This window comes from Ochlerotatus camptorhynchus, unplaced genomic scaffold (assembly GCF_037179485.1).
Source record: "Ochlerotatus camptorhynchus isolate MF236.1 unplaced genomic scaffold, CSIRO-AGI_Acam_v1.1 ptg000343l, whole genome shotgun sequence".
Taxonomy (NCBI): domain Eukaryota; kingdom Metazoa; phylum Arthropoda; class Insecta; order Diptera; family Culicidae; genus Ochlerotatus; species Ochlerotatus camptorhynchus.
Genome location: NW_027040831.1, coordinates 514591 through 530080, shown reverse-complemented (window position 1 = coordinate 530080; position 15490 = coordinate 514591). Strand labels below are relative to the sequence as shown.

At 40.6% G+C, this 15490-nt stretch overlaps 1 pseudogene; it reads left to right on the top strand.

Annotated features, from left to right (window-relative positions):
• Positions 1-15490, top strand: part of LOC135708942 (lachesin-like) — a 182730-nt pseudogene that overhangs the window by 28211 nt on the left and 139029 nt on the right.

Sequence of the window (15490 nt, the reverse complement as noted above, 5' to 3'; positions counted from 1 at the left end):
GAGCTGTTCATGCCACCGACGTTCTGGTAGTATAGCAGAATTTGAGATGCTGGGACGCATGGAACAGCGGGCTGCAATCTGGAAGTGGAGGCACTTACTTGCCTCTTGACCATGTTACAGTCGCTATGAATGCAAATCGGAGAAGGTCGCGTTAGATCGATTGGTCGTCTGGCGTGGAACTGCTGAATAAGCATATCGATGGAGAAAACTTAATAATTTTATAAGGATTAGGCAGCGCTTTAGTTCTACATGGCGTATCTTTCCAATACAAAAGAATATAGAACAAAAAAAAGAAGAAATTTGCTACCAGAAAAGTTATTGAAAATACATTGATTTATAGAAGTTTCCATACAAAAATCTTACATATTAAAAAAAAGTAAAAGCTAGGGAATTGACGTCCTTTGAAAAAAAAATATGCTTCTTTTAATATTATCTCAAACTTTTCCGAAGTCACCATTCCTAAGAGCACGAGAAATTCTTCATCATATTAGACGTCCACGAAGAACATCACCTTTCCTTCTTCCGGTTCAACACACACCCGAAACACCGATTCGCAAATGGTATCAATAATTTTCCCTGGAAAACGTGCGCACACGTCCCGTACGAAATAAAGTGAGAACGTTTCCGGAGAAGCAATAAATAAAAGTCCGAAAATCCTCCTTCACCCAGCCTTTGGCACAATCCCACTCTTGATCCCTTAGCATCCTTAGAAAAGGCACAAAAATAGCAAAGATACAAAAATAAAACCACACTGGGTGCGCAAAAAAAGCTCTGTCTATGACGGAAAACGGAGCTCGTGCTTTTCGCACCCTGAATCAGTTGGAGAACCGTAGTAAATAACAAACTTTTCCATCCGCACATCCCATGACTTTCTTTTCGTTCGTTGGAAAAACCTTCTCCAGCCGCTCCTGACATTTCCGTCCTATCACGGAAGGCCATGATTTCAGGAAATTATCGACGTGTGATCGAGCAACACATCACCCATTCCGATATGTCGGGGGTGAGAGGCGTTTGCTCTGACAGGTTGGCGCGGGGTGTGAGGGCGGTGGCTCATAAATAAGTCTTAAGACGGATCAAAAACACTCACCAAGTAAGCGACGGCGATGAACCGCACTGAACGATAGGAAGTGTTGCCAGGTCGACTTGCCACGATTTTTGTACGTGCAATGGCTTAATAACAACAATCTGCTCACTCGAAAAAAAAAACGACCCTACCGAGGGGACCGGGAAATGTGTGAAAATAACCGTAAAAACATAAACTGCTGGAAAATATCGATGGGACTGGAAAGGTTCCCTGATGGTGCCATTTCGAGCCCACCGGAAGCGAGCGGGCGGACCGGGGGAAAAGTAAGTATAATAACACTCGAAGCATCCAAGCAAATAATGATCATCGAGACTGAAAAAGGGCCAAACGATATAAATAACGACGGGATAAGTCCTCTCGTAGGTAGGTAGGACAAAGAAAATTGAGGCGAAAAAATATAAATCAAGGAAAATACACCATCCGTGCAGAGGAGTAACAAGAACAAGCCGAAGAAAAACAGTATTAAGCAGCAATTCCGATGATGGGAGTAATGTGAGTGAAATAATAATTTCATTTGTTTGTACACTGATAGAATATTTTGGCTGGCTTCCGGACCAACGAAAAAAAAAAGAAAATAAGGGAGAAAGTTTTCCCTTAGGTCTCTCCGGGTCGAAACTGTAGATAGCAGGCTGTAGTAGATGAGCAGATGGACGGATGGTCTCTGTGGTTACGAAACTTTTTCGCCTCCTTTGCCACGTGGGACCTAAACAAATAAACATCTTCCTCTCGGCGGTCCAGCGTCGTCCTTAGCCATCTTACGAAAAAGAAGCCCGGACTGGTGCGGCAGCGGGAATGGTAATATTGCGGCGAATCAGAGAACGTGACCATCAATCTAACTGTCAAAGTTTATTTTATTAGGGAGTTATTAGGATCTAATCCTTTTAACAAATTCTTTGGCTCGTTTCCGGAGTCTCGGTTTGGGCGCTCGTCCGCTGGCGGAAGGAAGTGCTTTGCGTGTCTGTTTCCGGTCCGGTTTGGGGGAAAATGGTTTGCTGATGGCATTGGAGCTTGGGGACAATATTTCTTCGGTGGTTTTGTTCGTTTTCGTTCGCAATTTTTTTTTTCGTCGGTTTCTAAGCTTTCTGTGCGGTAACGAGATTTATTATCCAATAAAATTTAAGATCGCATTGGGATACTTTTTTTTTCAGTGGGGCTCGGTTGAACTGGAATGGAAGAAGGTGCGTTTCAGGTCGATTACCGGGCAATAAAATGTGACACATTTCCAGCGAATTGAATTCGGAATCGGTTGAGAGGCTTCAATGGGGTTGGTTGGAAGGCTAGTCTTTTAAAGCTTTACTGCCACTCATTGCAAGTCGATCTCATTTCCATTATGGTCATTATTGAGATTTTCAATTTACGTGGTAAAAAAGCACCCATATTTTCAAAATTGCATCACTTAGAAGTACTAGCGAGAAATAATTCTCTCAACCGATTATCATTACATTTTCAGGGAATGTAATATTATTAATAAGCTTGGTTTTTACTCTATTTCTTCACCAAATACAAATGCCTGAGTTTTTTTTTTTTCTAAATTCCACCCATAAGGTTTTGTACAACGGTTGAATCGACATTTTTCTGCTTTCAACCATGATTTCAACGTTTTCTCCACCGTAGTGACAACTTTAAGATGCTTACGAAGTTCGTGCTTCCGGTGTGTTTGGGGATTCAGATCCTTCGGCACGAAATTGACCCCATTCGTCTTGTACCACTCCAGAACGTCCATGGAGTAGTGACAAGAGGCTAAACCCGACCAATAATTGTAAGAACGTTGCGTGATTTGAGAAACGGAAGCAGTCGTTTCTTCAGGCACTCATTCATGTATACTTGGCCATTTACGGTTGTAATTGTTACGAATGGCTTGCTCCGTTTTCCACAAGAACAAATGGCCGGCCAAATCAAGAATTTCTTGGGGAACTTCGACTCTTGCTGTTTCCTTAGGGACTCCGAAACATCGAACTTGTCTTTCGCAGTCACACACTGGTTTCACGGAATTTGTTTGAAGTCCGATTTTACGTTAGTTTTATCGGCCATGAGCAGTGTGGCTTTGTCATAATTTGCGTGTACAGCTTACGTACCCGCGTTCTAGCTATCCTGTTCTGTCGTTGAATGAACGTAGTCCTGATCGTTTCTTGGCTTTCTGCATGAAACTTTTTGTCAGGTGCTGTTTTTTCGCGACATCCCGATCGGAATAGTTGGGTTTGCGTTTGAAGGTAGCAACTACTCGCTTGTGATCTTCAACGCAGTACGGAACACTTTTTCTTTCACTCATTTACCGATGGGAAGACCTACCTGACCACCGTTCTCAAGTGGTGTTGTCTACACGCAAACCAAAAATCTATTACAACGAATGTTAGTTCCGTTTCCTATCATCCTCTGTTCATGAAAATCGCAACGAATGTTACAAATTGACCATGCAGGCGATGTATTGGTTTTTGTTTTTTTTTTGTCGTGTTCTATCTACGCTTTCGACTATACCAGTAAGCTTGTAGAACGATGCACATTGTAGAACATTGTAGAACGACGCACACACTTGCCTCGAATCTCTCCAGCAGGAAAAGCATACGAAGTCGAGTATGCGAGAAAATGAGCGCTTCATGTTTGCTTTTAGGCTCTTCATATTCATAAGCATGGAGAGAGCAGTGGAGAAAGCACAGGTCTGATAATCGCAACGTTCGTGGTTCGAGTCCAGTCGGCAGTCTGTTTCCTATTTTTTTCGACATAACTAATTTACCTCACTAATACACTCTACATTTTCCGGTCTCCAATTTTCTTGCATTGGACCGCAGCTAGGTACATCGCATCCTCGGTTCATGTGGTCTCCATAACATCCTCTGATGCTGAATCACACATATTTGTAAGCGAATCTTACATCCCCCGGTTAGGTATAGGATTAGGTCAGGACACACTCGAATGTCGCACAACATTGCTGGGAATGGTGAATTCCATCGACGTTGCCTACACACTTAGAAATAACAAATTTTACACGTGACGGAATCCATCGTTGACATAAAAGATGAGACGTAAACAAACATGTCATGTAATATTAAGTGCTCTGAGACTGAAAAATTCGTTGCTCGACGAAAAGTACGTTTGATTAAGTTATATTTCGCGTCTGTTATGACTCAAATTTATGTCAAAATTGACACTCGTATATGTCACTTTCAGAGCACCTAAATTTACATGATTTTTTTTAAGTGTGTAATATGCCAGATCCATCAATCGGTGGAGAACATGATATGCCACTGCCCACAATACCAAGGAGCCAGACACCTATACGGTATCTCTTGCGTTGCCGTTGCGCTGCGCTATTGGCCTTTCTCCGCGAGACAGACCTGTACAACCAGATATAACTCCACCCGATAGAGTCATCACCGCCTACAGTATACCGCCGATAGAAACAACCACCGCTATAGCACCAATAGGAACACCTCCAATAACCACGACCTTGAACGCTCCCCTGTAAACAATCCTAGGAAACCCCCACCAGCATGAAACAGCATAAAAAGACAGCATTACTTAAGTTTTCTATTTTAAGAAAGTCCTCTCAGGAACCCTCCCTCTCTTTTTGGAAGTGTCCCCTATGGGCACTCCTCAATTTTTCAACTTTGTGACTTCAGACGAACCAGCGTTCGGCTGAAGTCTCCTTAATAAAGATAACTAATTAACTAACTTTCACTCACTTGCTTCCGATCGACAGTTAAACGTTCTCCGAAACGTTTTATGACAAGAGAAACAGTAGATTGTTGGATTCCCAACATCTTTTCGATGGCTCGGCGCGAAAGATGTGGGTTGTTGAGGTGAGTGTGCAAAATTTCTCGCGCATGCGCTGTTCCTTCGACTCCATTTTCTAAATAACGAAAAATTTCACAATGAAACTCACGCAGTGAAAACAATACACGTTGAAGCCATTTCACCATTTCATTAAAATTAACCTAAATGGCAAAATGTTACAGCTTTTTTAAGTGATGCAATTTAACTGTGGACGCTCTTTAGATCAATACACGATGAGGTAATCAAATGTGGCAGGCGCAAAAGGGGGCCAGATGTTATTCATCCACACAAATTACAAAAATAGCTATTCACACAATTGGGATCTTTAAGGGTATTGAGGTAAATGAATATTCGTAATCTGCATTAAAAGTGAAACCTAAACCCAAAATTTCATCAATTTTGGTTCACTGGAACTATTTTAAATAAGTACGATTACATTTGCAAAAGTCACCAATTAGCACCCCTCGGTGTCACTATAATGTGCTGCTCGGGGACATGTTCTTAGAGGCGGCGAATTCGATGAGTCTAAGGCCGTTGGCGTTCGTTAGTTGGTGAGCGCTGAACTTTTCTATAGCCGGTCTGAATTCCTCCTCCTGGCCGACCTGAGCGTTAAGATCTCAGATGACGATTTTGACGTCATGGCTTGGGCAGCTGTCGTATTACCGTTCCAGCTGCGCGTAAATAGCGTCGATGTCGAACTTGCGGACCCTCAATAAATCGGGGGTACTTCCCAAGAAATTGAAATTGTTCCATGTTTCGAGTGACCAATCGTTAGTCCGTTTATGTTGCTTGGGTCTATGCCGATTGTTCCGGTCCGTATTTACATTGCTTGCTTCCTGTACTTTTGTTTTTTTTTTACGGCTGGCTTGTAGGGCCTGCACCAATCCTCATTGTCTCTCCGGGAGACCATCGTGCACAGCACTGTTTAGAGTCTCACGCTGGCACCAGAACGTTGATCAGCCGCTCCTAACATGGAGAACAGACGCCGTTTTGAGCCACACCTCCTTGGTGAAAAGACGCTCGAAGACTGCACTCTCCGGAGAGAGGAGTCCCCCCCCTTCCCTGCCAGCGTACGACCAAGGTCCCACCGGGGTTGGTTACCCGATCTTCCCTATGGTTACTCGTACCCCAGCCGGCACCGCGGGGAGGTAGGGATAGGAGTTCTGGACAAAAGGCTAAGGACCGCTAGTGGGGTCTATGTTATACCTGCAGATACGCGAAGTGTCAGCCGTTTTCCAGCCAAACTTAATTGCCTATCTTGACAAAATTTCATCCAAATCAAACATGGCCATTTTTCAAATCGTCTTTAAACTTTAAAAACGTTTTTTTTTCCATTGTAGATCTCAAATCGATTTTTTTTTCAGTATTTTTATTCGAAAAGTTAGACAATTTCCTAAAATCTATCTCAACAACACTTTTATGTAGGAGTTGTCATTTTTCCATTATATATTTTTGAAAAAAAAAAAATCGGTAAGAAAGTCTGGCCCTTTTCAAATGATAGTTTAGATAAATTTTGGAAAAACTTAGTGGCTTATTTAGACAAGCTCAACGCATCCAGAAAGTTTCATTGAAATCTGAGAGGGTGCTGTTAGCTCCGAATATGATTTGGCGCGAAATGCGTCCTACACATATTCCAGGTAAGTGGCCATTTTCAAAATTTAAACTTAAAAGTTATGGTAAAAAAACGGATTTTAAGGGGGTACTACCGTTTCTATTCCATTTTCACCCTATAACTTCATGCACTTGAAAGATGGAATATTTTTATTTTCAACAACATTTCTTAACATTACTGCATCTACAATGTTTCCATAAATAATCATCAATTTTAACAAGACATAAAATAATTTTTTTTATCTTAGTATACCACCCTTAAGCAAAAAAATTTACCCCTGTAATAAAGTATTTAAAAATTGAAGAAACATTCTTGTAACTTTTCGTTTTTCCCGGCAAGTTCAGTAGCAAGAGACCCCTCGAGCTGGGTCTCAGGATCGGCTTACTACTTGGTAATCACGAGGAACTTCGCGGACAGAATGTGCAGCGTATGGTCACCTGACTATTTAGAAATACTGTGTAGTGTGAATTTATTGATTTAAAGATTTACTTTGACTTTGAGGGTTTTTATTTAACAGATTGGTGCGTAGGTGGGATTGGGTTAGATTTCTGTATTCTATTTTTCTGTTTGTGGGTGTGGATAAAATTAACTGTGTTCTTCGGTACGTACCACTGCTTATTCTGGCGTCCTGCGAGCGCTCGCTGCTGCTGCTGCTGCTGCTGCTACTGCTGCTGACGACGAGCTGGCAAGCTGATTCCCAAAACAGTGGGTAATTACTGTTTAACTGCACGATGATTTGGCGGGGTTTGTCGATGGTATGTGGCTGTGTAAGCCTTTCAGGCGTCCTCCCTCGTTGACGGAGATTGACACGGCCCAGGACGATACCAGAGTGACCGTGTCAAGAGGGGGAAGGCTCCTTTACGTTTAGGGGTTTCGCCCCTGAGCTTGAAAAACCTCCTTACGGGTGGCTGACCCAGAGGTTGGATTGGTCCTTTGCGGTTAGACGTAGCAAACCGAGGTCTACTACGACGAATTGTGTGCACCTGGGCGAGCTTCTTACCAGACAAAATGGCGACTTTCAGTCGAATTAACACAATACAAAAAGGTTCTGACGAATCCGCCGTCTTCTCCCTTTTTCGCTGGATGCCACTCACTTAGCAATGTGAAGGGCACTTTAAAATATGGCTCTTGTGCACACGAACGCCTGTAACTTTATCAGCAATGGCGCTCCTTCTTATTCTCTTCAACCCCGTTCGTAGCTTCTTTGTTGCTGTCTGTGAGGTTGGGAGGGGGGGGGGGGGGTTGGTGGGTTGTTATCTCCACCTTTGTAAATTTTGACCCACTTCGCCTGCTGGTCTACTCTTCTTTCATTTAGTTTTTGTACCCACTGGCTTGCATGCTATTCACCCCACTTATTTTGTACAAAATTCAAATTCTACTAACCTATAACATTTTTAATATACACTAGGTACATTTTTACTAACATTTACTACCCTATAACATTTTTAATAGACAATAAGTACATTTTTACCAACGTTTACTAGCCCTACTACTAGCCCTAAATTTAATCCAACACCACTTAACTCTAGAGACGTGACTGTACACAAAATAAAAGCACAAATAAAAAAATACTAACAATTTGTAAAGTCGGTTACATTCTACAAGACATCAAAATGATACACTCAATAGTTTCGTCGCAAATGGCCCTGTCCCTCATTTTTTGGATTTCGTCCCACTGTGCGCCGGCGGTATTTCTGGTGGATAACGCGGTAGCGGCCCACACAATGACGGTGACTGGTCCACGGCATGCTATGGCGGATGAGGCTTGGGAATCGTGACGTCCAATACAATGGCGATGGCTTGACGACGACGGTGTGCTATTGGAGGCGGTAGGTCAACTGGGACGCTACTGGACAGGGCTTGGCAACAGTGACGGTCAAGACAATGGCGTTGGCGACGGTAGCTCACGTGTACGCTGATGACTGTTTGCCTCGAGTCAGACGCGCATCGGATCACCGACAGCGTAGAGGTTCGTTATGGTGCCCGAAGCGATGAACGTCGGTTAGCGCTGCTGCATGATGGTCACGGAAGGAACATCCAACAGGGATTCCGACCAAAATCATTCGCAGGATATCGATACTAAGACGACGAACTGATAAAAACTGGTGGCTTTTACTCGTCGTCGTTATCTGCTCCCCATCATGTGCTCACTCGCTCTCCCCTGAGAGCTCAAACTTCATTCAAGTTCAGTGGATTCCATTCACCCACCACTAGCACTCACTGATTAGCTGTTGAGTCACTCCTATAATCTCAGCCGTCCGCGCATTCAAACTAAACGTTACAAATCGAATAAATCAATTTCCTTTCCTACTCTTCGATCCCATGGCCAGCTGGGTCCATGTTTATATACCGACCTCAAATTCACAGTTCCAAAGTTCTTTTGAAACAACCGCGGAGCTCTAGGATCAGTTTTATGGATTGAGCATTTTTATGGATGTTCCGGATCTTCTGGAGGATGGTCCCATGGTAATCCATATATATACAACCCCAAATTCATTATTAAATATATCACAGTTCCTAATGTTTTTGAAAGAAACTGCGGTGCTCTAGGATCAGTTTCATTGATTGACCACTATTACGGATGTTGTGGATGACGGTCACATAGCCACCTGCGACCATGTTTAAGTCTCGACCCAAAATTATTTCTGATATCACAGTTCCAAGTGTTTTCGAAAAAAATACACGGAGCTCTAGGATCAGTTTCATGGATCTACCCCTTTTACGGATAAGTGGTGTGGTGGTAAGCGTGATTGCCTCTCACCCCAAAAAAAAAAGGCCTGGGTTCAATCCCAGTCGCCACAGCCGGGATTTTCTGAGGCATAAAATCTCTTATCACGCCTTCCTTCAGAAGCGAAGTAAAGCCGTTGGTCCCCGGTTCATGAGTTTATGGGTCCATAGGTAGGGTCCAGGTGTGGGAGCTGCCTCCCTGGCGTCGGTAGCATTGGTACCAACAATCAATACGAAACTATCGATTTTAAATTGGCTCACTACTTGACTAGCCTATTGGTCCCAAGCAAATCGAGTAACATATCCCATTCTAGTCGAAATTCTAGTACTACACAATGTTTGTTTTGATTTGCCATGAAAGTTTGACCGATAAAATGAGGTGTTCGTGGATTTTACTATGTTTCGAGGGGTGTATCGATTAGCTTGGGACCGAAGAGTGTACCAGAGCTGCGCCAAAAAGTTAAGCACGTTTCTTCGGGACCTACTAGTGGCAGCCCTAAGTTTGCACCTTTAGAATTGATAAAACGATCCATAAAATATTGAAAAACGTTCCATTAAAAACATCCAAATGATCCATAAAACATCGGAGAAAATCTCTAAAAAAGTGTGGATGATCCATAAAAAATATCAATATTATCCATATTTTATGTGAAATTTAGCAACACAATTGTAAAAATGTACCACTAAATTTCCAAATAATGAGCATTGGAATTGTACGAATTACCCATAAACATATTGCAATTGATCCATAAAACATTCAGCAATGAACCTTAAACTAAAGAAAGTGATCCATAAAAAATCAAGTTTGCACACTTAAAAATATAGGCATGATCCATAAATTAGACGTATATCATTCATGTTTAGGACACTTTTTTTTTTCAAATTTTGATCCATAAACCTTGAAAAATTGCTCCACGGCTTATCTACTTAGATTTACTGTCCTGCCCGTGTATTTAAGGTAGATGTGCGAAGCGACGGGCAAGCGTCTAGAATTAGCTTCCAAAAGAAGATTCTATAATAATATTCTTAAGACGTTTCCTATGTAAGCTTCATTAAGAAACTTTTTAAGAAGCTTATTCTAGACGCTCGGCCATCGTTCTGCTCTTCTGACAAAAAAAAAACACGGGCAGAACAGTAAATCTGAGTAGCTACGCAGTAATGTAGCAATTTTCCAAGGTTTATTGATCAAATTAAAAAAAAAAACATATGTATATAGACCGAGATATAGACTATAATTGGAATACACCAAAATAAGCACGTCTACCAACAACTGGAACACCTACCCTAGGTATGATCCATAAAATTAACATTTTTTTTTCATTTTTTCTTAAGAAGATTATTATAGAAGCTTCTTTTGGAAACTAATTCTAGACGCAGACTCACGTGAACTCACAGTTCCGTTGAACCAAACCTTAGATAGGTCGGAGTATGAACGAGACAAAAAGAGGAAAAGAAGATACAATTCCAAACCATTTAAAAAACGTTTTACAGCTAAATTATTTTAATTGCCTAAATTTGTTAATATACCTATCGTTTAATTAAATTGTAGTTATTTGTAGTGAACTAGCTACCAACAATCAATACGAAACTAACAATTTTAAATTGGCTCACTACTTGACTTGCCTATTGGTCCCAAGCAAATCGATTAACGTACCTCATTCTAGTCAAAATTATAGTACTACACAATGTTTGTTTTGATTCGCTATGAAAGTTTGACAGGTAAAATGAGGGGTTCGTGGATTTTCTCGTGTTTTATAGGGGTGCATCGATAAGCTTGGGACCGAAGACAGTACCAGAGCTTAGCCAAAAAGTTGAGCACATTTCTTTGGGACCTTCTGGTCTTAAAGTTACCTCTATGTAGCTACTGAAGTAGGTTAGTTGGAGGTGGAATGCGTGCAAATATTGAATTTAATAACCCTATATTTGCTTAATCTACAGTTTGATCCTAAAATCTGGTAGCCTACAATTTGTTCCTAAACGCTATATACATGATTTACCCTAAGTAACTAGTAAGTAGCTCATTCTACATCGTTTGCGTGCTTAACTAAAATAATAATTGAATCCCTAAATGCTAAATCTAGTCAAATCTTTGTTGAAAGAGTGACGGAAGATAACTCTCGGTTTGAAAATCTCCCGCTCAGCCTCCTATCGCTTTTCATGGAGGAATTTCTCTTCCTCCAGCGCTTTCTTATTTGCTCTTTTCTCCTGCAGCAACTGGTCTAGGGATTCTTCCAGGCTGACCATATTGATACTGCCTTTTCCAGATTCGGTTGCGGCATCACTCCTCACTCTATTATTTCTGCTAGGTGGTTTATTTGAGACAGACTTCTTGGTTCCTTTTGCCACCTTATAAGCATTAAGATTGGTTTTGATTTTATATTAGTTTAATAAAACCTTTTTCAGATTCAAACTGTCCAAAACGAGACTGCTATGAGGAAGTTGCTTTCATTAATACGAACATGGCTTTATTTTTAAGTGCGCAAACATGATTTTCTATGGATCACTTTCTTTAGTTTAAGGTTCACTGATGAATGTATTATGGATCAATTGCAATATGTTTATGGGTAATTCGTACAATTTCAATGCTCATTCCTTAGAAATTTAGCGGTACATTTTTACAATTGTGTTGCTAAATTTTACATTAAATATGGATCATATTGATATTTTTTATGGATCATTTACACTTTTTTAAGGATTTTCTCCGAAATTTTATGGAACATTTGGATGTTTTTAATGGAACGTTTTCCAATATTTTATGGATCATTTATTGGTTTTTTATGTTCAAAAGTATGTTTGCCCCTACTAGTCTTAGAGTTACCTCTATGTTGGTACTCAGTACGGAAAACAAGATCGACGGAATACAAATAAAACACATTTATGGATATTCCGGTTCTTCAGGTCCCATGATCGTCCATGTTTATGTCACGACCTTAATTTTTGCTTATATCACAGTATTTCCGAAAAATAAGAGGGGCTTTAGGATTAGTTCCATGGATTGACCGCTTTACGGATGTTCAAGATCTTCCGGAGGGCCGTTCCGTTGTCTCCAGGATTCATATATAGGAACCATGACTGTATTCTGGCTAATTATGAACGTTTGTGGTCATTAATCTAAATTATAGATCTCAACCCACTTGCAAAACCCATAAACACAACTTTAAAAGAAAACGTGTAACGACTCTTTTAGCTTTTAAAATAAGTAGACGACCATATTTTCAATCTTTTTACATTAAAAATAATCTACACTACCATAGGAATTTTAGTGGAAGCACATTTTTTGACGTAGGGCTACGTCTGTGATTTCTATTTGGGGGTACACTTTGTGAAAAACGAAATTGGAACATGTAACACAATTATGAAAGATTTTGAAAGTTAATAACTCAGCTGTCCCTGGACCAATTTCAATTATTTTACCAACAATCAATCAGAAATATTTCTACGCAACTGTTTAATTTAAGAATTTATCATTTTTCAAAATGTCAATAGGGGAATTTACGTATTCTCGTCAATCTAAGCAGCGTCTGCACTTCTACTAGCATTTTCTCAGCGTCACGCACATATATGATGTGTCTGTTTGTTTACATTCATCTGCTGCTTGCTTCTCTATCCATTCCAATCGACAGAATTTTTCAAAACGTTTTGAAAGCGTTTTTACAACGCTCCAAACTTCTCAGGTGAGTGTGACTATTGTCGGCAGCCTCTTTTTCTTCGGCAACCTTCCCATTAGAACTGCGTGTTAACCAGCTGTTCTATTATCGGCAACTCGAAATTAACCCCATTTTGTAGTGCGTATGCTTTATTTGAAGAAAAATGTAGCATTACTGGATTGCTCGATCGTTCAAATATAATCAGATTGAAGCTGAAAGGCTAAACAGTCGTTTGGACACATTCAGGGAAGTGCGTTGATGGGAAAACATAGTGAAATTAACGTTTAAATTTTGGTTGCCGAAAACAGTCAATGGGTGCCGAAGCCAACATTTACCCTATTTAAAATTGCACGAATGTGCAACTGTTACTATGATAATTAAAATTAACACCGATTGCCTACTAAAAGTGATTTCCCTAACACAGATTTCAAAGTTGAATTCTATCCGATCTCATCATACGTTGTTTATTCAATCACTGCGTGATGAGTGGTGGTGAACTCCAGTACACAACGAAAGGCTGCCTGCAAGCAGCGAGCTGCAGCCCACATGAGCATCCATAGAAGGAGGAAGAAGCCGCACCGCTATTGATCGGAATCAGTAGCTCTTCGTGAGTTGCTGTGGGCCATCTATATCAAGCGCGTCATACTAAAGAGTATAAACCTATTCAACACAAGCTCCTGCTGCAGTTAACAAATAAGACCACGTAGTCCTACGTCACCATTGCGTACAACCTCATAGGGTTGTCCCTTGTAGTTTTTTTTTTATAAATTCATCAATAAATGGCTAAGCTTTGTCATTGCAAACTTTCGGTTACACGTTTTTCAGAGCCTCAGCAAAGGCGAAAAGTTTTTACCAACCATATTCGAAGTTTTAACAACTGTGGAAGTGCATATAGATCACTAAGTTGAGAGCACGCAGCAAGGTAATATGCGATATGGGCTGTGTCATTTCCCCGAAGGACGTTTCACCGCAGATAGTTTCGCCGAAGGAGTCATTTTGGCGAATGGGTCATTTCGCCGAATTTTAATCATGAATCAAACTGAAAGAACTGGTCATGTTTGAAAGAAGGAAACATTTCTATAAATCAAAAGTATTGATTATTTGGAAAATAGCGAAATCAGTACAACTCGAAAGAACTGGTCATGTTCAAAAGAAGGAAGCATTACGTTTGAATAGGTTGCCAGGTTGAAACAAATCGAAACTTCTTAATCTTTTTTCGAGACTGATATCAAAATTTACTGAGATTTGAGAAAAGTTCAAACCCCATTCGGCGAAATGACCTTCAGCAAAACGTCCTGTGGAGAAATGTCCCGCTCCTTTGCGATAAGCTATAAGCTTTAAATGCGAAGAGGAAGAAGAATGCTTTTCTTGGGCACGAATATGACCGAAAGGGGGTGACACATCTAAATCTAATTTCTTGATGCTCAAAAAATCTCACACTAGTGAATCAATCTTCGAAAAATCTTCTTTTATTTCTCGCATCATCTTTTTGCAGGAAATCTTCTGAATCGTCATCAATCTTCTTTCTATCTACTCAGCGTGCACGCAGCTAGCCACAGCAAAACATCTTAACTGCATCGTAGATAGAGTCATCCCCCTCGGATATAACTTTGATTGTACCATAAAGTATTATGGATTTCATAGATAAATTTATTTTGATTTAGTGTTCACTCATTTGCAGATATTCCATTTCTGTTTACTTCAATCTCTGGAGGGTAAATTTACAATCAAATAAATCTTTTGCAGCATTAATCTCGATTGATCGCTTTTGGTAGAAAGATATAGGTGGATCAAAAATTCTTATCCCATTACATTGCAAATTACAAAAGAGGTTTCTGCACGTGTTTTCTTCTACCCTTAATGATGGAAAAGCTATGAGTTTATAAAAAAAAAACTAAAATATCATTCAAGTTGGTTCTGGAGCCGCAAGCTAAAGAATCAAAGGGATGTGCCATACGATTTGTCGTGTTCGTATGGCCCGTTCATAAATTATGTTATGATATAGGTATTCATCAATGCCTAACAATATTTTACAGTCAAAGTAGGAAGTGGGGTGATTCACCCGTTTTTGATACGTAGCATTGATTAGGTTACGGTAAGGGGTGGGTGTTGTTTTATATTTGTTACAAAACTGTCACGAAGGACGATTTCAGCGTTATGTAATTTATGAATTGGCATGACAACTTTTTCTCGGCAAGGCTGGGTTGGGGCTACATTCGATAACGATTTCTGCCATCGTCATCGATCTTTGAGTTTTCTTGTAGCTCCTTGTTGCTTGTTATATTGCTTCTGGTTTCATTCTCGTTTTATTTTTCTTCTTTCCATTCATACGCTGAGAGAAAATAGCGAGCATAAGCAGAATCGAACTCAGTAGGCCGGGGCTGACGGAAATGTGATACATAATACAGACTCTTCGTCATCGAGTTTACCTGGATAGGTTCTTGTTCGGTGAATACTATACGTGTCGGAGTTCAGTTGTGTGCACGGACAGGGGCTAATTTATCTGTTGGCAAGAGTGGTGGTGTAAATGCGTTCGACGCACGCTTGTGGTGGCAATCTGAGAAGAATGGCACCTGGAGTCTCGATCTGATTGAGACAAGTGTTATTACATTATTGATAGCTTCATTTCCTTCGATCGTCGGGTGTGTG